Genomic DNA, 21,498 nt, shown 5'->3' on the forward strand with positions numbered 1-21,498 from the left:
GATAATAATATACCACTAATATAGTAAATCGTAGATTTTCATAAAGATTGGTGTAACTCAATAGCATGAACCAAGCAAGCAATTCTTTTATTAATAGGAGATTTCCAAATTCTTTTTTCATCATTTATACATGTATCTCAAGTCAGGAAGAGCAAATACCAACATCTATAAATCCCAAGGCAAGAAATAAGAGCATGCACAAATTATGCCGAGGACGTACGACCCGATCAAACAATATTTAAACTGTGCACTGCCAGAGGGTCAAATGGCGCGAACCATAGATGCATCTATTGCCCCGCTCGCGAATCATACATGCGACGTGGTCAAATATAAATAAACACAACAATCAGTCAATCAAAAATTCATTAGGGAACAATTATCCAAGGAAAAGCCAATTCTCTTTTAACAATTCAAGAAACTGAAGTTTAATCTTTTTATAAATTCATTTACTAATTCGATGTGATTTAAGCAATTCAAACTGTCAATACGATTACAAATATTCCAAGTATAGCATGCTTTTGGGTCCTAGACTACCCGCACATAAACATAATAATAACTACGCACAGATTCTCATCACCTCTGCGTACGTAGCCCCCACAAATAGGAACACAAATCCAATTAATTTATCTATGGGGACAATTCCCTCTTACAAGGTTAGAAAGCAGACTCACCTCGCTCTGAGGTTCCATAACCAGCTTCCAAGCCCTTCCGACGACTCAAATCGATGCGCAACACTCCAAAACTAGCCAATAAATGAGAAAATCCATAAATATAGGCTCTAATACTCACAACAATTCAATTTAGATAAATTCCTAACTCTGTTCAACAGGTTGACAAAATATCCATCGAGCCCACGTGCCCGAATTCCAAAAAAAAACTCATAAAATCCGAAAACTCATTCCGATACGAGTTCAACCATATCAATTTTATCAAATTCCGGCAACGAATCGACCTTCAAATCTAGAATTTTCTTTTTTAAACACATTACAAATTTTCTCCAATTTCTTCCATTATATTCACTAATACTTGATGAAAATAACCATGGAATCATTAAATATAATCACTTTTGGATATAGAACATTTACCTCAATCCATATGGTGAAAATCGCCTAAAAATCGCTTTAATCCGAGCTCCAAAGCGCCAAAAATGAGTAAAAATCTCGGACTACTCGATTTATACACTGCCCACCATTTTCGCACCTGCAGTTACTGTTCTCGCAGTTACGGTACTGTTCACGCATCTGCAAAAAATACAGCAACTGCCCAAAAATTTCAACAGCTTTTAATTTCATAAAAAAAAACTCTAACACCATCATACGAACTCAGAATTCGACGATTCTTGTTCCTATGAGTCACAACTCACAAATAATAATAATACGAACCTATTCCTTCAATCAAAACTCAATTCAGAGCTCATTTACTCAATGCGATACCAATTTCGCTCGTTAAATAATTAACTCATGTTTTGTGCTAAAAACTCAATCGCGACTTTCCAGATCACTCCTATAATTCATTATCAAAATCTCGGAAGTCTCGAAATCGAGTTTCGATCTCTAGAAATAAAAATGGACCTTTGGATCATTACATGCATATGCTCAAAACGCCAAACTCTTCCAAAAACTCTTCCAAAACTCATCCGAGCCCCATGGGATCCCAACCAAGTCTCATAACATGACACGAACTTAGTCGATGCATCAAATTATGTTGAACAACAATAAAATATGAATCGCACTCCAATTCAAGCTTAGTGAACTTTAGAATTTCAAACTTCTTCATTCGACGTCGAAACCTATTAGGTCACGTCCGATTGACCTCAAATTTTACATACAAGTCGTATTCGACATTACGGACCTACTCCAACTTCCAAAATTTCATTCCGACCCCGATATCAAAAAGTCCACTTCCGGTCAAACTCCTTAAAAACATTTAAATTTATATCTTTAGTCAAATGACTCCAAAATGACCTACGGACCTCCGAATTCACTTCTGATCGCGCTCCCAACACCAGAATCACCATACGGAGCTATTCCCAGACTCGAAATCCTAAGCAGACATCGATAACACTGAAATGCACTTCAACCCAAACTTATGAAATTCTTCCAAAAATGCTAATTTCCACTATAGGCGTCGAAATGTCTTGGGTCTTCCAAAACCCGATCCATACATATGCCCAAGTTCGAAATCATCATACAAACTTGTTGGAACCTTCGAATCCCGATTCCGAGGTCGTTTACTCAAAAATCTAATATTAGTCAATTCCTTCAACTTAAAGCTTCCGAAATGAGAATTCGCTTTCCAATTCAACTTCGAACTTCCCGAAATTCAATTCCGACCATGCGTACAAGTCATAATACCTGAAGTGAAGTTGCCCATTGCCTCAAACTGCTGAACAAAACGCTACATCTCAAAAAAATTGGTCGGGTCGTTACATTCTCTCCCACTTAAACATACGTTCGTCCTTGAACGTGCTAAGAATTGCGCTGGAGTTGCCTGAAACCACTATTTAACACCTCGTGCACTTATCTGTGCTACTACAACCCAGTTGAGCACATTAACTCGATGAATTATGAAGATATTAACTTTTATTCAAGCAAATAAGCTTAGAGCCCAATCCCAACATCCAGAATTCTCAGCCAGGCTTGCTTCCAATTTATGAATATCGTAACAATCACTACACGAGGTACCAGAACATGACTGCATACCTTTTCTAAATTCTCACCATGCACCACATCATTCACAGGACCATAATAACATTCTCTGATCATAATAACCAACATTCCCCGAATCTGATGCTCACAATGCACCTCAAGATATATATATATAAGTCTTGTTCCAACTCTCGTAATACCGAAGAGATGTGTAGAAATTCATAACCAACTGCCAAGCCAACAAATCATTGAGGCTACACTCTTGACAAGAACATTACTTCATTCTGAACCAAATAATGTCCTTTGCTCTTTAATATACTTCATACAATTCAATTGCACTATTCCTAGATCCAATAATCTTGTCTCACTCAGTACGAACTGCTCAGGCAACAAGCCACCCCAGACATGACCAAAAGTCTCGTATGATGCCATAATGTTCCATGGCTGCCAACTCGAACGTGATACATAAGGAAATCGAACTCTGGAAGGGACTACTCAACTCACGCATCTAATATGGACTTTCCTCAGAAAATGGAAAACAAGACACACAAAAATTAGATTACAGAAAACTATACTCAACATCAGGTTGTTGTAGCGTGCAACTCGATCCAAACAACATACCCATAGCGGCGTGCCACTCGATCCACACATAAAATTCACATAAGGAGATACACACCGAGCTAAATTGCTCATTACAACAAAATACCGAATATCGGTTCCAAGCACGCTAAGTGCATAATACCATCCCTGAGGGGACATATAACGCCATAAGCTAACAAACTCAAGCACAACTGAGGTGCAATATATGTTCTGAAGCTAAAGATCCATCCTGCTCACATATCACCATCGCTACGCGGAACCTCAATACATAAGAAAATTACCGAGCCATTCACAACTCACTTGGAACAATATAGCATAACATGAAATAGCCGATGACAAAATAACACCCCACGTCTGAATACTCCTACATAAGGAGCTCTATGCTGAAATGAACACATTCGACCTGATATAAGGCCCATATTCATACGTAAATCCATTCACAAACCTCAAGCCGATTCTGATTGCACCGAACTAAGTCTATAATCTTTCCTGGGTCCATAATAACCCTCTTTTTCCCATAACACACAGGAACAACCATCATAACCAGAGTAATCCTCCATAGTTCACAACCCAATAAATCGAGTGCCCTCCAGGCATAAATTCTCAAATTAACGATATCACCACAATCTTCATACTTGGTTTAATTCTTTAATAAATCGAGTAATTACATGCAACACTTATACAATCTTCCCATGGGGCACACTCCCACGACCTTTCGTAATAGATAACAAGTCTGCACATCCATACCACCGGCCATACTAACGCTGAAAAACGATCAAGACTCCATAACCAGGATGCAAAGCCTCTTTCACAAATCACCGACCTCAGGCGACGCTGTAGACAATACCAACTTACTCCAAATATCCAAATCCCCTTCCTGCTCATCCGAGCTCGTGACATCCTCGTCAAACACGGACCGCAACCTTGATCCTCACCTTCAAATTTCATACCGTCTACTGCACCTAACAAGCCATGCGATAAAACACAATTTTTTATCATAACTCTGGAACCACTAATAGACTAATACTTCATCAAATAGAAACTTTTCACGTAACTCAATTCAGGAGAACCATAGCAACACACAAGTGAATTCTCATAACCGTAGAACATTCAAATCCTCAAGTAGTAGCCTAAACCACCACACCCTTCCGGGACCCGCCTACACATAACATGCCATAATTCTTGAATACTTCCAAACATTATCAATTACGGTAGTCGTCGAGCCTCGCACGTACCACTATCACTATGCCAATTCAACCATGGCTAACCAATCTATCTTCTTCTAATTCATCTTTAACTTGCCTTAGAGATAATAATAGCTCCATTCCTTACATCACCAACCTAAATCTGCACTCACCTTGAGTGACCCCATCCCACGAGACCACCCTATCTCCAAACCTATGAATCGTTTCATACACTCTTTTCACGCATCTTCACATCTTCAATTGATACACCCGTTCTGATAATTCCTTTACAAATCCAAAGTAAACATTCTAAGCCTCTTATTATAAGCTACTACAAAAGCTTAATTCTTAACCATACTACAGGTTTGAACCCTTAGGCACCGCATTTTTGACCTTTGAATTCACTAGGACCGTTATTGAGAGTCACCCACTCTGACATGGTCCTGAATATAATCAACTGCAAGGCTCCGTTAGCACATGACCACCCTCTCAAAGAAGCACCCGACCGAATTACCTTCCTTGCAACTCACTTCTACGCGAAGCATAATTCCTGAGTCTTCCCAATGCCCAAACATGAATCGATGATGCCAATTATAGAACTTATTATTCAATTCCTTTGCTCAAATTACTATTGATGTTCTCTTTCTTTAGTCGCGCTAACCCATCAATATGTCGATATCTAGAAATCTCACAAATAGGCGACCAGACAATCCAACTGTAGGTGGTGGGACTCTCCCACTTAGCTTGAACCCACTATTACACAACTTTGAATCCCACCAAGATTCTTTATCTCTTATTGACATGACCTTGCGCAATTAAACCGCCAGATTCCTTGAAATCCTTCCTTTAGCAATTCATGAACACTCTGAATCTCTAGCAACATTCACACATTAGACCTCTTACTGGATAGTTAATAGAATCTTTCACCAAAGCTTTGCTAACCACACGACCGCTGATATGCTCATAGGATACATCCCCAAAATTTGGAGACTATGCCCCGACATCTTCCAATGTTGCAACACGGGGTACAATTAGTACTACACCAATAATCCATCCTGAGCTCGTGCTCATCCACCAGCTGCACAAGTCCATTCACTCCTCGTGAACATTAAATAAATGTGCGACAATATCTTCCAATTCAAAGTTATGTTGTATCCTTCTTTATATCAAGCAGCTCCTTTCTGTCATATCGGATCTCCCGCCGTTAGGCTAGCCAATATTTAAAATTAAGCTCGTAGACCCAATCACCGTCCACTAAAAATTCCCAAATCACTCCAACTTTCCTCAATGGTGTAGTTATCCTGCCACTGAATCCACGTGCTGCTCTACCACTCTCCCACTTTGGCCGGACCCTCTTCTTTAAGCAACTATTCAGCTTCCGCTTCTTACACTTCGTCTTCTAGAAATTTAACCACTGCCTGACACTTCCCACATGTCCTTTCTCATCCCTTGCAGCCCAGCTGATGCCTTAGATCAAAGTCTAATTCGGTAGCACTTGAACCAATAGACCGCTACTAACTTTTAAACCTTTCCGAAGACCATCTTTCTCGAACCGTCAGCATTAGAATTACACATTAAATCTTGAACCACCGCACCCTACAATCTCTGACAACCGCTTCTCCAATACTATCTTACAATATCTTGCCCCAAAGGCAAATTGTTGAAGGTCTTAACACCGGTGAACTTAGTACATTCAACAAGGACAACGGCACCTCATCACAGGTGAAAATTCCACCACGCTTGCAAATACCAAGCCTCGTTACTCCATCAACCCAAATCTGAACATCTTTAGCCCAATTGCCTTTCCCCCACTAGGAATAAAATACCGAATATCTAAATCATGCACTATGTAAACCTCCCTTCAGGTCGTTCACTACCCCGACACGTAGGCAAGCATCCTACTATCACATCAATACTGCGCGACAATCGTTCATAAGCATAATGGCAGCTTGTGTCTAACCTCAAAGCTCTCAGAAGTACAGTTACTAAGCTGAAACAACAGAATATTGTTCCAAAAGGCGACAACAATAGTCAAATCAACTACGCCGAGAAAAGCATCCTATACCACCTCTGTAGTACCTTTAAAATTTCTCAATTCCTGATTTATAATAAGCGCTCCACGTCGCATAAGATTGAATAAGAAGGAAATAAAGGAATAAGCCTCAAAGGAATCAAATCGCACGATGAGGAATCAAGAAGGGAAGTACTCCTAACAGCCCTGTAGCCTCCCGAGGATAAGTACAGATATCTCCATATCGATCCGCGAGACTTTACTAGACTTGCTCATGACTCGTGAGATATAAGGGAACCTAGTGCTCTGATACCATATTGTCACGACTCAAAATCCACTAAGGGTCGTGATGGCGCCTGACACCACTATCAGGCAAGCCAACCAAAATACTCAATTAAATTCTCATTTTAATAATTTTTGAAAACTATGATTTTCCTTCAATTATACTTGTAAAAGGTAATCATTTCAAATTAAATATAAATGTTAAGAAGTTAATACAAAATACCCCATAATTATCTCAGAACCCGGTGTTACAAGTGCATGAGCATTTACTAGGGAATGAAATAAAATATAATAACTATCCGAAATACAAAGTGGATAGAAATGAAAATACAGTACAATACTCGGAAGGAGACTCTGCTGGCTATGGGTCATCTCGATAAATGTTGTAACGACCCGGCAAGTCGTTTCATGAGTTGCCGCTCTGTTTCCCTCATTTCTGCTTCTTATTGCCTTGTTCAGCTGTATTTTGTGTTACCGGGTTGGTTGGTTCGGGTTCGGTGAGGCTTTGGTAAGGTTTGAGACTTAGTCTCTTTTGAGGAAGCTTAAGTTGGAAAAGTCAACCGGATGTTGACATGCATTAAAGGGCTCGGACGTGAGTTCCGATGGTTCGGATAGCTTCAAGAGGTGATTTGGGAATTAGGAGCGCTATCGGAATATGTTTTGGAGGTCGGATAGCTTCACTTAGTCTCTGAAATTCTATCAGGGTGAATTTCCTTTTAAGTACCTGGAGTACCTTTAAGTGCTAGAGGATATCTGTATCACAATGCCAACCACTGATAGAGAAAATCCTGAGTTGAATTTAGACCTGGACTTCGAAATACCTCTTATATGCAGGAAAACTGCAACTGATCAAAACTATACTACTCTCTATACAGATATTCTGGTCACCGATTTTTGTATTACCAAAGAAGATCCCAAAGAGGCTAGAAGCTACATGCAGAAGCTATCTATGGACATATGGGACAGAAAACTCAAGCAAGGTTCTATCATCATGGGAGAAGACATGTCTACCAAAAACAGCTGGAGGATTCAATATTATGAGTGTATATACTTGGAACAAGGCTGCCATCCACAAACTATTATAGAATATCAGCAAAAAGAAGGATAAGTTGTGGGTCCAGTGGTTGCATATGTATTATTGAAAACAACAGCCAATCTGGATCAAGGCATCCAAGCAAGATTTGTCACACCTCCTTTTTCTACCTACACCCGCAAGGGCGCAAAGGAGTTTTTCCAATTAAAGGACAATCAGAACGGGATTTAATTATTAATATTCAGAGTCGCCACTTGGGAGATTAATGGTGTCCCAAGTCACCGGTTGTATCCCGAACCGAGGAAACGTATGACTCTGTTAACAGTCCGCGAACCAGAAATCTGAGTAAGGAATTCTGTTAACCCGGGAGAAGGTGTTAGGCATTCCCAGGTTCCGTGGTTCTAGCACGGTCGCTCAACTATTGTATTTGATTTTATCTGATTTTAACATATGCTAACTTATTTGCCTTTTATTCGTAAACCACTTTTTATCATTATTTATTTTAAAAGAATTGCAACGTCGTGAAAATGCATTTCGAACCATGTCACAATCAATGCACCTGTGATTGTCAACTCATTTCGACTTCGTCGAGATTTAGATTTGGGTCGCATCAATGCGCACCCGAGTTTAAGGAAGTAATTTTATTAAAAACGTGCCTAAAGATTCTAACGTATTATTATGTGGGGGAAGGCCGTGAAATTCACTAGTCGGCCCTCCCAAATTCTAATTATTTTATGTAACCATTATTGAGGGTCCCGCAATTTATTTACTTTGTTTGGTGAGACTCGTATTGCTTGTTTCAAAGACAAACCAAAGGCAACTACCATTATCTACTTAATTTATCTCCCAAAAATCCTGATTAGCTAAAGCCACACCTTCCAATCCCGAGTTCAAACATAAAAAAAATGCGAAGAAAATTGGTCTTGAGACTAGAAGGCCCAAGCAGATAATGCATATGATGTGAGCTCAAACTCCCACAGCTCCAGGCATTGGGTCTAATGCAGGCCAACATTTCGAACCCACGACAGGCATCTGTGAAGCCCAGGGATCAAGCCCTTGGGGACATCTTTTATATTTAATTAGTTGTTTCAAGCTATTGAGGCACCCAGGCCCAATTCAAATTACTACTTGACCATGACAGACCTGGGCTGCCTATTAATGCATCCAGGCCCAGATGAAAAACTGGCAGCCCAGTGGACGTAGATGGCAGCTCAGGCAAATGTGATGCCAAAGTCTGGGATCAAATCCCAACCGGAATGACTACAAAAATTGGCTACGAAGCCAACGTCGAGCCCAAACCACAGCCACGAAGGGGCGTGATGGAGAGATGTTACTCCAAGTTAGGAAACTAATTAACAATTATGATCAGAATTACTAATAGCTGATATGAATACTGCCATTCTAATCCAGGGATTCAACTTCTACTGACATTTAACCAAATTAAACAATATTAACGATTGACCAGTTCAGATGCTCGAGATGAAATTTCCAGGTAATGCAACATCTTGACACATGTCCTAATTATACCTACTTGATACACAAGCTAAGCTAACAGTCCACTAAGCTTCACAAAATAGAAAATCACTAGTTCGACCGGAGTTCAACAGTTCACATTACAGACTATCAGATCCGTATCAGTTGGCAACAATAATTAAACAAATCGGAACTCAAACCAATAAATTAGAACTACATCAATTGGCTGCAACTATGAAGGTTCCATTGCATTCGAATCTAAAATGAGCATTGGTTTCACTCCAATTTTGTCATTACAACAGGGAAAGTTCGAACATGTACCTGGAATGAGAGCACAAATCAGAAAAGGAAGAGGATCAACAACAATTGTCAACCCTAGCAGATTGGCAACCACAATAAACAGCAACCGAAACACAGCCCAGGAAGAAATTTGAAACCACTGAGAAATCGACTCAAACCAAAATCAGAATGGACCAAATAACCTTGACAATTATCCTGCAAATTCCTTTTATGTCCATTCAAAACCAGATTCAATCGAAATCCAGCTCAATGAGTCTTACAACCCTTAGAAATCAGCAGATGCAACTACTAGGCCTTGAACTCAAACACTGCTGGGAGTTTAAAATGGAAATTTCAATAGAATACTAACCTATTTTTTTGGTTTTCTATCAGATTTCTACTGTATTTTTTGGGTTTTGAAATTTTGAATTTCAGCTTTCAGAACTAAAAATGAAGAGAATTTTTGTGAGGGATCATTTTTATGGCTGGAAGTTTTTTTTTCCTCAAGGCAATGGTCATGCCTTTTATAGGCAAAGATGAGGTGCAAGTCAGATTTTCAGATTTTAAATTCAGTCCCTAGTTTATTTCAGATTAATCCCTCATTTCTTGACTTGTTTCCCAAGCTAGTATCCTAAGTTGGCTGAAATCTACACTAAAGACCTATTCTAGAAGGCCCTAGGGTGTTCTTCTACCTATACAGTACCTATACTACCCTTTCATTACTTTGAAATTACTATTCCTATCAGAATTACACTTTTCCATGCCCAAACTACCCCTGAAAGCTTCTCAAAGTTACTGATTCTACCCACATTCTCAACAGCTATAACCAATCCCCTAAATTTATTCAAAACTAACTAGGACTGATTAATTAGAACTCAGAAATTAACTAATTGAACTAACCAATCCCAATTGTTCAATCATACAAACTCAAACAAACTAGGAAAACCAGAAACCAGGATCAATCAAAGCAAAGCTTAAGCCAATAGTCAACATTAAATGAAATTAAACTAACTTTTAACCAATAAGCTCACAATCGACCATTCGAACATCAAATTCAGAACTAAAAAGAAATTGAAATTAACCTGAACATCTTGCTAACATTTAATGGACAGGATGGTATCGAATCCAATCTAATCAATTATGCCGATTCTGAAATTAAAACTATGATTAACTAATAATGACACATGCATCAAACTAAAACAAAACTAAAAATGCGTAGATGCTTCACTGATTAAAACAGGTGGAACAAGGAACAAAGAAAATTTAAACTATACTAATACACAAAAATAAATCGTAAAATTAACAGAACACTTAATGAAATCAAGACTATAACTAAAACTTCAACCATGCAAGTAAAAAGAAACAGGAAAACTCACTGAAGCATGAGAAACTCCGGCCAGTCGCTAACGTCCGAATCTTTTCAGATTTTTGACACGCAACATCCCTAACCATGTGTTCTTACAAGAGAACACATGGTTAAGGATATTACGATTCGAAATCATAAAGATTTTGGTTTAGGGTCTTGGCCAGAAATTCTTAGATCTGAAATTCGAGCCGCTTCACAGAGATTTGAAGGAAAATAGTCATGGATTTGGGTTGAGGGAAGTCCGGGGATTGTGTGGTATGATTTTGGGCTGGTTTGGATGAACTTGCGACTTGGCAGGAAAACTTCAAACCGAGATTCGACGAACTCTGGCAACATTCTAGGGAAACCAATAACGGGAATGGAAAGAGGGATTCATGGGGGATCTATGGTGTTAATTTGGGTTTGAACGGTGTAAGTTGCACTCGCCGCCGGCGAGGATTTTGGGGAGGCTGGGATTAGGGTTTGCACAGAGGGGTAGGGTGAGGAAGGTGAAGGACCGGGGTGGGGGGTAAAGTTTGGACAGTTATATAGTGTGGGAGTGGGGCTTCCTAGCCGTTAGATCATGGGACCTCCACGGCTTGGATCTAACGATGCCAAACGGCGTCGTTTGGCTAAGGAACAATGGACCGGGTGGAAAATGGTTTTGGGCTGGACTGTATAGGTGTTTGGACCAGCGGATTAGGTGCAAAAGTGGTCCAAATGTGGCCTTTAATTAAAGCCACTCCCTTTGTATTTTCATTTTCTTTTTAATAATAATATTTTTTTCATTTTTCATTTTGTAATTTTGTATTTATTTTTCTAATTTTTACAAAGATGCAAAATTAAACTAACAATTAAACTAAAACCAATTAATGCCTAAAATTTACTTAATAACTATTTGCGACCGTTTCACAATTAAAATAATAAAAATGCTAAAGTGAACTATTTTTGTCATTTTCTTCATATCCTATTCTAAAACAAATTAATCCCTAATTAATACTAAAGTATGAAATTAAATCCTAAATGCAAATGCATATTTTTATGTATTTTGTATGAATTAACATGCACTAATAAAATGCAACAATTATCAGAAAATGACACCAAAATGCACAAAAAATGAAGAAAAATCATTTTGCTTGAATTTTTTGGGAATAATTCACATATAGGGCAAAAATCACGTGCTCACAGCTGCCCCTCTTTGCTTGGAAACACGAAGAGCTTTCGTGCAAAGAATAAGTGAGCAACTACGAGCGATTTTTGCCCGTTTTAATATTCCACTGTAAAGCATTTTGAAAAGTTTGACCGCATCCTGCTTCAGAGGTTGCCTACATATCCTGGGCTAAACAGGAATCATCGGGAATGTCTGGTAGCTGGGACTACCAGGAACTGTGATTTCACTGCGCTTGCTGCTGTTACTGCTTGCTGACCTCCCTTATTACACCACGTCAAAGATAAAAGAAGCTAAACTAACTATGCTCTATGAATTACAAAAATCCTATCTAAATTCTTCAAACTTGCTCTTGTACTTCCTTGCTGCCTTGTTGTCTTGTGTTTCCTTGTTGCCTCATTGTCTTGTGCTTTCTCGATAAAATTCCCTGTTGCTATTCCCCTGGTTAATTGAGATGTTATTCCCTCTCTCCAAACTGCTGAACTTGAATAAACTCGAATGTATTCCTCTGTTATCCAGGCGGGCTCCTGACTGCTGAACTTAAAATTGAAACTACTCCTCTATTATCCAGGCGGGATCCTAATTGCTAATATTAAATTGTATGTCTCTGTTCTCCAGGCGGACTCCTGACTTCTAAAATTTAAACTGTATGTCTCCGTTCTTCAGGCGGACTCCCGACATCAAACTTGAAAAGTATGTCTCTGTTCTCCAAGCGAATTCCTGATTTCTGAATTTGAAATTGAATGTCTCTATTCTCCAGGCGGACTCCTGACTTTTAAAATTTAAACTGTATGTCTCCGTTATTCAGGCGGACTCCTCACATCAAACTTGAAAAGTATGTCTCTATTCTCCAGGCGGACTCCTGACTTCAACAAAATAATCAACCGACGAAAATTTTCTGCCCCAGTTTTGAAGCTGGGTGTATGGGTGAGTGTTGAACTGAATCATATTATCACATGTTACTAAGAATTGAAAGCTAAATCCTATTATCCGGGGAGGTCCTGACAACTCCACATAATTACAAACCTAAGGTATTACCCTCACTACATCATGTTATCTACAAGGGTTTAAACTACATCCTTTTATCCAGGAAGATCCTGACAACTCCAAACAATTATGAACCTAAGGTGTTACTTCTCACTATGCCATGTTATCTTACCCGGGTATTTGAATTACGTCCTATTATCCAGGAAGGTCCTGACAACTTGCATTTACCCTAAACATGCGAACTTTGCAACCAAATTATATTCCCCTATGTTATTCATGATTATCTTGTATTTAATCAAACCGCACTTTGCGGTCAAACCTGATTACTGCTTGTTTTTCCCTCCTGGAGAATTCCTCTGCAACAGCTAACTTTTCTGCCCCTGTTTTAATCGAAGAAAATTTCATCAGTTTAAAACGGTGGTTAGTTGATGGCATTCTTGCTGAAAAATTCTTCCACTGCCTTGCTTTGTATTGACTGACTTCCACGTACTGACCCTGAACCGCTTGACTTTCTGACCAACTTTTGAATTTCCCAACATCTGGCGACCTAAATGTTTTACACCCCTACTGTTATATCATTTTTCTGACCTTTTTGTTTGAGCTTTTGCCCTTCCCACGACATTCCCCAATCATTTCACCGATGAAACTTCCGTTAATTCCCTGTATTCCACTTGGCATCAAGTTGTTTTTGACATGCTCTGACCACGTTGTGCTTTACAATTCTAGAAGCTGGTAGTGAGCTTTGAAGTCCTTTCTTCTTGCATTGAACAAAACTGACACTGAAACATCTCAGCTAGATAAAACCCTCAAAAGAAAATGAAATGCAATGATTTTTGAGTTAAGGATAAGAAGAATCCAAAACTAGATGACTGTTTGAAAAGAGAAGGAAAAGAAACTCACCTGAGCGAGACAACTGGTACCAATGGTCATGACATGCATTTTGGATTAATCAGCCCAATCTGTCCAACCAAACAACTCTCAATTGTCGTACCTCATTGCCCAGAACTTCCATCACTTGTTTGATTTACCCAGACCTTAACCTTGTCTCCTGCGGTACCACGAAACGCTTTCCATCAACAGACCTTTCTCAGTTTGCCATTTCTTACCTCACTTTCGCCTTGAGGTGCCCGTAAAAGTTTTCACCAACAAGACTCTCTCATTTATTTTTATCTCAGCTCTCGTTGTCTTACGGTGCCCGTGAGGGTTTTCACCCATAAGACTCTCTCATTTTTATCTTTTGTTCTTCTTGCTTGAACCAGAGTGTTGCCACTGCCACGAATTACCGTTACCTGCTCGACTTGGCGTTTCCTAAAAATTGATCAGAAGGCCTTTCTTTGGACCGTAATGTAGGCTTTTGGATTGGGTTAGAAAGAAAGGTATAAAAAGGCTTAAAACAATTCAAATGGGTTCGAATTACAACTTTCGGAATCCAATTTTTCACAACAATCACAACCTCTGCCCTAGTTTCTTGCTTGGGGATTTTTGGATTTTATTTTGGTATGACTGAACCTCGGAGTAAGGCTGCCTATGTACCCTTTCGGGATCAAGTCAAACGTAGTTCACTGTATCATAATTAACTTTGTTGTTGTGTTTTTCTTTCTTTCCTTTTCTTTCTTTTTCTTTTCTTCTCTTTCTCTTTTCCTTCACTTTCATTTTTCCTTTCTCTTCTTTTCTTCTTCTTTCTTTTTCTTTTTCTTTTCTTTCTTTTTCTTTTCTTCTCTTTCTGTTTTCCTTCACTTTCATTTTTCCTTTCTCTTCTTTTCTTCTTCTTTCTTTTTCTTTTTCTTTTCTTTCTTTTTCTTTTCCTTTGTTTTTCTCTTCTTTCTTTTATGTTCGGCACCTGTGTTCCCTGATAGTGCCATTGATTCCGAAAGAGGGGTATAAAAAATAAGTAAGGCTCAAAGGGGATGACAAGGGATAAGAGTGTTTGGATAGCAGGACAAAAACGTCTTCATCATTTCAATCTTTAAGATATGCCAAATACAAACAGATACATTCAGAAATAGAGAAATCATACATAATATCTCTTGACCGCATCAGAATTGATGGCCATTTTTATACATTTCCCTTCTACATCTGTCAAATACAATGCTCCGTTAGACAACAATCTGGTTACTACAAATGGTCCCTGCCAGTTTGGGGCAACTTTTCCTTTTGCTTCAGCCCAATGAGGCAAAATCCGCCTCAGTACCAACTGTCCGACTTCGAATTTCCTTGGACGCACTTTCTTGTTGTATGCTCTTGCCGTTCTTCGTTGGTACAATTGGCCATGACACACTGATGCCAATCTCTTCTCGTCAATCAAACTCAACTGCTCAAGACGGCTTTTCACCCATTCATCATCATCGATCTCAGCCTCCGCAACGATTCACAAAGACGGGATTTCCACCTCTGCGGGTATTACTTCCTCGGTGCCATACACCAATGAATAAGGAGTCGCCCCCACCGAGGCACGAACGATGGTGCGATATCCTAACAATGCAAAAGGTAATTTCTCATGCCACTGTTTAGATCCTTCAACCATCTTTCGGAGTATTTTCTTTATATTCTTATTGGCTGCTTCAACCGCACCATTAGCCTTGGGACAGTATGGAGTAGAATGCCTATGGGTAATCTTAAATTGCTCATATGTCTCCTTTATCAAATGACTATTAAGATTAGCCCCATTATCCGTGATGATTACCTTCGGGATCCCAAACCGACAGATGATATTTGAATGCACGAAGTCGACTACAGCTTTCTTAGTCACAGACTTGAACGTCTTAGCTTCCACCCATTTGGTAAAATAGTCTATAGCTACCAGAATAAACCTGTGCCCATTTGACGCTGCTGGATCAATTGGCCCAATAACATCCATGCCCCACGCAACAAAAGGCCATGGTGCGGACATCGTATGTAGTTCTGATGGTGGAGAGTGAATCAAATCTCCATGCACTTGGCACTGATGGCACTTATGCACAAAACTGATACAATCCCGCTCCATGGTGAGCCAATAATAACCTGCTCGGAGAATCTTTTTTGCTAGAACGTACCCACTCATATGCGGTCCACAAACTCCAGAATGTACCTCAGTCATAATAGATGTAGCCTGTCTCGCGTCCATGCATCTTAACAACCCGAGATCTGGAGTTCGTTTGTACAACACTCCTCCACTAAAGAAAAACCCGCTTGCCAATAGCCGAATTGTTCTTTTCTGATCACCGGTGGCCTGTATTGGATATACTTCCACTCTAATGTACTCTTTGATATCATGGAACCACGGCTCGCCGTCAATTTCCTCTTCTATCACATTACAGTAAGCATGCTGATCACGGACCTGAATCTGCAATGGATCAACATAAGCCTTATCTGGATGATGCAACATCGACGCCAAAGCGTCGGCAACCTCATTATGAATCCTTGGAATGTGCCTGAATTATATGGCCTGAAACCGTTGACAAAGCTCATGCAGACACTGCCGATATGGTATAAGCTTCAAATCCCGTGTTTCCCATTCTCCTTGAATCTGGTGTACCAGTAGGTCTGAGTCACCCATGACCAAGACTTCCCGTACACCCATATCCACAGCTAATCTCAATCCCAATATACACACCTCATATTCTGCCATGTTGTTCGTACAGTAGAAACGAAGCCGAGCTGTAACAGGGTAATGCTGACCGGTTTCAGAAATAAGTACCGCTCCTATTCCCACACCTTTCATATTTGCAGCCCCATCAAAGAAAAGTTTCCATCCCGGCTTCTCGGCTTGTTCCAATTCATCAATGTACATCACCTCTTCATCAGGGAAATAAGTTTTCAAAGGTTCATAATCTTCATCGACGGGATTCTCAACCAAATGATCGGCTAGTGCCTGTGCTTTCATCGCAGTCCGTGTCACATAGATAATGTCGAACTCTGTAAGCAGGATCTGCCACTTTGCAAGCCTCTCTGTGGGCATGGGCTTCTGAATAATATACTTCAACGGGTCCAAGCGAGATATGAGGTAAGTAGTGTAGGATTACAAATAATGTTTCAACTTCTGTGCCACCCAAGTTAGAGCGCAACATGTCCTTTCCAGATGAGTATACTTAACCTCGTAAGATGTGAACTTCTTGCTGAGATAGTAGATAGCATGCTCCTTTCTACCCGTAACATCGTGCTGCCCCAGTACACAGCCGAATGAATTATCCAAAACCGTCAGATATAGAATTAAGGGCCTCCCTGGTTCTGGCAGGACCAACACGGGTGGTTTCGACAAATACCCCTTTATCTTATCAAAAGCCTCCTGACACTCATCAGTCTATTTGACCGCATCGTCTTTTTTCAACAATTTGAAAATCAACTCACAAGTTGTCGTGAGCTGAGCAATGAACCTGTTGATATAGTTCAATCTTCCCAACAAACTCATCACCTCGGTTTTGTTTCTTGGAGGTGGCAGTTCCTGAATAGCTTTGATCTTCGACGGGTCTAATTCAATACCCCGCCGGCTGACTATAAACCCCAGCAACTTCCCAGATGGCACCCCCAGCGCACTTTGTAGGATTGAGCTTAAGATTGTACCTGCGAAGCCTTTGAAAGAACTTTCTCAAATCTCTGACATGGTCGGATTGCTTTCTAGATTTCACGATCACATCATCCACATACACCTCGATTTCTTTGTGTATCATATCGTGGAATATGGTTGTCATGGCCCTCATATAAGTTGCCCCAGCATTTTTCAAACCAAACGGCATGACCCGATAACAATACGTTCCCCACGGCATGATGAATGCCGTCTTTTCTGCATCTTTCTCGTCCATTAGAATCTGATGATAACCCGCGTAACAATCCACAAAAGAGCCAATATCATGTTTGGCACAATTGTCAATCAGTATATGGATGTTGGGCAGTGGGAAATTATCTTTTGGACTCGCCTTGTTAAGATCTCGATAACCGACACACACCCTGGTCTTGCCGTCTTTCTTCAGCACAGGCACAACATTAGCTAACCAAGTGGGGAACCGTGTAACCTGAATGACCTTTGTCTCAAAATGATTTGTAATCTCTTCTTTGATCTTCACACTTATGTCCGTTTTGAACTTTCTCAACTTCTGCTTGACAGGGAGGAGTGCCAGATCAGTGGGTAATTTATGAAAAACCAAATCGGTGCTTAGACCTGGCATATCATCATATGACCATGCAAAAACATCTTTGTACTCATGTATTACTTTAATTATCTCCTCCTTGAGTTGTGGCTCCAGATGAACTTACTTTAGTTTCCCGTACATTGTCTTGGTCCCCTAGATTAACTGCTTTTGTGTCCTTTAGGTTAGGTTTGGGTTTTTCTTCAAAAGGACTTAATTCTTTACTAATTTCCTCATAAGCTTCATCGTTGTTACAATCTACCCCATCATTACACTAGATTTCTTGTATTATTACTTCCGAGCTAGATTGGCTTTTAAAACTGGGCCGAAGATTCCTCATGCATGTCATATCATTGATATCAGCATAAAAAGAACTGTACAAAAGAAAAGAAAAAATGGAAAGAAAATTAGGAACGAAGAAAATTGCATTTCATTGAATGTAAAGATAACAAGGTTTTAACTCATCCAAACAGACGGAACATAGCAACTGGATTACAAATCCTAGAATAATCCAGGTGACAAAAGGAAAACAAAACCCACTATCACGACTCCCTCCGAATTGGAAGAGGAGTAGCTTCCCAATTGTTGATGTTAGCATGTGGTCCGATGTACTGTATATCTGCTCCGCTTGACCCTTCCCCGGCCTCAACCATGTTCACTTCAGCAAATACTCTCTCGAACACCTTATCCAAATTCCCCTCTGCCCCAATCAGTGAACCTGACACCTTTGCCAATGACTGTTTCTTGCTATCCGGCCTGACGAAGGACCTGGACAAGCGTGGAATTGGTTTGGGAAGAACCCAAGCTTTCTTTTTCAATTTACGGGCCCTTCTAACATCTGACGTTGTTGGTTTGAACCCCAATCCGAAGGTGTCCAGATTTTTGGGAAGAGAAATAGGTTGAACAATGCCCTGAAGTTCAGCCCCCAGACCTTTTCCTAGCACGAACCCGTTACTCAGCATTTTTGATACTACCATGACGGTCACAGCTGCCATCCTGGGACATGGAATGCTTTTACCCTCGGGCACTCTGCTCACCGGGACCGTGTCGAAGACCTGATAAACCCATGGTCCCTTATCATCTTCGGTTTCTATAAAGGGCACAATGGCATCACTCATGGCGCATGTGGGATCTTCCCTATATAACATAATTTCTTGTTTGTCCCACTCGAATTTGACCATTTGGTGCAGTGTGGAAGGCACTACTTTGGCCGCGTGGATCCATGGTCGACCCAACAAAAGATTGTAGGACACTGCAACATCCAACACCTGAAATTCCATAGTGAACTCGACCGGGCCAATAGTCAATTCGAGTATAATATCCCCTACTGTGTTTGTTCCCCCTCCGTCGAACCCTCGAACACAAATGCTATTTTTGCGAATTCTATCATCATCAATCTTCAACTTGTTCAATGTGGACAACGTGAAAATATTAGCACTCGACCCGTTATCGATCAGTGCCCGAGTAACCATTGAACCTTCACACTTGACCGTCAAATAGAGAGCTTTATTGTGTTCTGTGCCTTCCACAGGCAATTCATCATCAGAAAATGCTACCATGTTCACTTCAAAGATCTTGTTGGCAATTGTCTCCAGATGGTTCATTGAAATTTTGTCGGGCACATGAGCTTCATTCAATATCTTCATCAAAGCTCGGCAATGCTCGTCAGAATGGATCAATAACGACAACAACGAGATTTGGGCCGGTGTTTTTCTCAATTGTTCAACAATGGAATAATCTTGCTCTTTCATCTTTTTCATAAACTCTTCTGCCTCTTCTTCCGTCACAGCCTTTTTGACTAGCACTGGATTGTCTTTAACGCCCTTACCTTTTCTCAAATCTTCGGGAGCAAAACAACGTCCCGACCGAGTTAGTCCTTGTGCTTCACAACTCTCTTCCTTAATTTTCTTTCCTTTGTATGTCACCACTACCTTGTCATATTTCCATGGTACAACTTTGCTATCAACCACGGGTAATTAGACTATCGGTTTTATAATGACTGGTTCTATGTAGGCCCCTTTCACAACAACCACGGGTGCAGATGATGACCCTAGTACCACTAATTTGACTGGCTCTGGCCTTTTTGTAGCAACAAATGGTCCTTTTCCCATTACCAAGACTGGCTTATCTTTTATTGCTTTTAGCTGAACCACTGGCCTTGCGCTCACTATCTTTCCTTTGACCTTGGCTTCCGTAGAACGAATCACCATAACCACCTGCGAGGGGTTTTTAGGCTCTGTCCCCTTATGTATCAGTTCGATCATATTGGCTTCATAATGCGCTGGTAATGGATTTTTATTGATGTTTGGGGCCTCTGGAGCCTGTACTTCAATACGGCGATTATCAATGAGCTCTTGTATCGCGTTTTTCAACTTCCAACATTTTTCAGTATCATGCCCCGGCATCCCTGAGCAATACTCGCAGTTAACAGAATGGTCCAGGTTTCTGGGAAGGGGGTTTGGTGCTTTGGACTCAATTGGGGTCAACATTCCCAACTGTTTCAATCTATGGAAGAGAGCAGTGTTTGGGTCCCAGCGGAGTAAACGTTTTTCTGTTTGGGTCCTTCTCACTTCTAAAAGCTTGGTTTGGGCGGAAGCTGGTTCCTGGTCTGTTTGCCCTGGGAGGTGGATAGGTGTTTTATGGGGGTGGATGCGTGTTTTGGGGATTCGGTGCACGCCATTGCGAGTGCACCGGAGGCTGAGTGTATGTCTGGGTATGGTGGATAGAAAAGTGTGGTTCTGGTGGTGGATAGTAGTGTTGCGATGGACCATATGGGGTATATTGGTAGTTTGGGTGGTAGGGTCTGGGTCGGTTGTAGTAGAGTGGAGGGTTATTGGGCCTGGACCAAGCACTAACTTCAACCGTAGCAACTTCTTCCTTCTTCTTCTTTCCAAACACACCACCAGTACCGCTTTGGATGGCCTGGGTGGTTGCTTTCAACGCCGAGTAGCTCAAGATCTTGTTAGATTTCAATCCTTCTTCAATCATGGCTCCCATTTTTACCACTTCATTAAACGACTTTCCGACAGATGTCACTAGATGACCAAAATAGGTAGGTTCCAATGTTTGCAAGAAGTAATCTACCATCTCACTCTCCCTCATCGGAGGATCAACCCTTGCTGCTTGTTCCCTCCAGCGGAAACCAAACTCTCTAAAACTTTCCTCGGGCTTCTTTTCCAGTTTCAACAATGACAGACGGTTGGGGACTATCTCAAGGTTATATTGAAAATGTCCAATGAATGCCTGTGCCAAATCATCCCATGTATACCATCGGCTGTGGTCCTGTCTCGTGTACCATTCTAGTGCGGATCCGCTCAGGCTTTGACCGAAATATGCTATCAATAATTCATCCTTCCCCCCAGCACCTCTCATTTTGCTACAAAATC

The sequence above is a fragment of the Nicotiana tabacum genome, chromosome 6 (assembly GCF_000715075.1).
Source record: "Nicotiana tabacum cultivar K326 chromosome 6, ASM71507v2, whole genome shotgun sequence".
NCBI classification, from domain to species: Eukaryota; Viridiplantae; Streptophyta; class Magnoliopsida; order Solanales; family Solanaceae; genus Nicotiana; species Nicotiana tabacum.